The sequence below is a fragment of the Lathyrus oleraceus genome, chromosome 3, assembly GCF_024323335.1.
Source record: "Lathyrus oleraceus cultivar Zhongwan6 chromosome 3, CAAS_Psat_ZW6_1.0, whole genome shotgun sequence".
NCBI classification, from domain to species: domain Eukaryota; kingdom Viridiplantae; phylum Streptophyta; class Magnoliopsida; order Fabales; family Fabaceae; genus Lathyrus; species Lathyrus oleraceus.
In genome coordinates this window covers 113990819-113993274 of record NC_066581.1, presented here as the reverse complement: position 1 = coordinate 113993274, position 2456 = coordinate 113990819, and positions in this window count along the sequence as shown.

The following is a 2456-nucleotide window of genomic DNA, read 5'->3' as shown; positions in this document are numbered from 1 at the left end:
TATTTATTATTTTAATATAATGATTTATTAAGTTTATTGAATTTGTGAAATAATAGTATTTATATTTTATATAAAATTGTGGAAAGAGTTTATAAGAGTTTAAACTGGTTTTTAAATTCAATTAGATTAATTGAATTGGTTAAAATAAACAATTCAATTTATTAACCATTTAAATGGTTTAAGTTTTTTATGGTTCAATTCAATTCAGATTAGATATTTGGATCAGTTAACCAAATTTTTGAACACCCCTAGTCTAATACTAGTCGGTGGATAAATTTATTTCATAAACAATGATTCACAAAATTATAATCTAAACCATTCAACATATTCAATGGCCTAGAATGAAAGTTGTATGAAATTCTATATTTTTGTTTTACTTTAAACTATATTTTTAAAAAGTTAAATATTTGTTTCTCATATATTATACTCAGGTCTATTTAGAATCGATTCTAAAGGCGTATAATTAATTTTGACATATTTGAAGCTAACATTTATATATTTTAAATATAAATAAATATAATTTTTATTCTAAAATTTATTGTTGAACTCATTTTTATAAAAATTTATTTAAATATAAATCACTTTATCTTTAACTCTCTTTTAGTCACGATCAATTTTATAAAATTACTCCATTCAAAATCAATTTTTTTTCATCAAATACCTACACACACGCAATCTTGAAAGTAAACTTTATTATTTACTACAATATTGTCTTTTTCGGTTCAAGTAATTAGTCACGTTTGCGAAGAGCATATATAAATTATATTTAAGTAATGTATTATAATAAATTAAAAAAAACAAAACAAATAATTACTTTTTTATTTAAAAGAAAATATAATAACATTTAAGAAGGAAATCATAATTTATATTTTATGCATAATCAATGCATAAAATATATATCTAATCTAAAATAGTATAATAATTTATCATAATTAAAATAAATTAATTTTAATTTCATTTTAACTTTAATTATTAATTTTAATTTTGTTCAGTATACAAAAACTTTGGAATCTGCCGTATACATTGAAACATGTGACATACTTACGTAGAAGTGTTTTATTGTCCAAATCAACTAAGCACGTGAATATGCATGCATGTATATGCTTCAGAGATACTGTTTACTATCTATGAAGTAGATAAACAAACTTATAACAAATGTAAGTATAGACAGCTGACAATACATATCCAATCATTGTTAATGATTGGATATGTATTATGAGATGTCTTATTTATAAAGTTTAACGGCTATTCCATTTCCTTTTATATAGTTTACTAGTCTTCTGCTTCAATAGGTATGAGAGCATCATCTTACCAACCTTAAATTGGGAGATGAGAATTTGCAGCTACCAATATTTTTACATGCATGACAATGTGTTCCAATGACATTAGTATAAAATGGTACTTCATTCATTCATTTTAAAATGATTGATGATTTGACAAATTAAATTTATTTAAAATAAATATTATTATCACTTTTTATGAATTTTATTATTTAAGTGTATTATTAATACACTTCATCCGTTTGAAATTATAGCATTTTAATAAGTTTTTGTTAGATGAATTAAATAAGTTTAAGTTTGATTTCAAAGTCAATTTTTACTGTAATATTTATTTATATTTTATATTAATATTAAACAAATTATAAGTGACTATGAAAGTGGAAAAAATATAGTTAATTTTATATTAAATAAAGAAATTATAAGAGAATTTATAAATATATTTGGAATGATAATGAAAGAAAATTTAAAGAATTGGAATAAGAGTGTGTTGGAAATCTTAGAATGATGACAATTTGGAGTGAGAATTGGAATGGTTTATTCATAATAAATGGACTATAAATGAACACACGTAAGAACTAATATGGAAGTGAATTTGAAAGAATTCATTTTAACCTCACCTAGAAGGGAACACAAATATTAGTAGTGTATATATATTCCAATTTGGACAAATGAGTTTGCCCCCAATTTTATAAAGGAGTTAGGACACATCACCAAGCCATCTAGACACACACGCCCACCGTCGGCTCGGTTCGGTTGAATTATTTTTTGGAATCCAAATTAGTGGAATTTAATTAATTGTGAATTAATTAATTTTATTAGTAGAAATTTATTATTTATTAATTGATTTCATGGAAATTAGTTAATTAATGATGACGTGTCACTTATCAAAACCTAGTCTTAACCTAAGTTTTGACTGAGTTTGACTTGCTATCCAATATCAGGTCAAAGTCTGACTTGCTGACCAAGTTAAAACGGTCAGTAATGGGTCTGGCGTTTTCAACTCCCTCCCACATTTTTTGCTCCTATCAGTTGAGTTTTTTGTCTATAAATAAAGCTCATTAATTCATTTGCAACCCACTCCAGATTCCTGAACCTTTTAGAATCACTCTTCTCCCTCTCATTCTCTTCATCTCGTATATTTTTTCTTTTCTGTTTTTTTTTTCGAGTTGCTTTTCG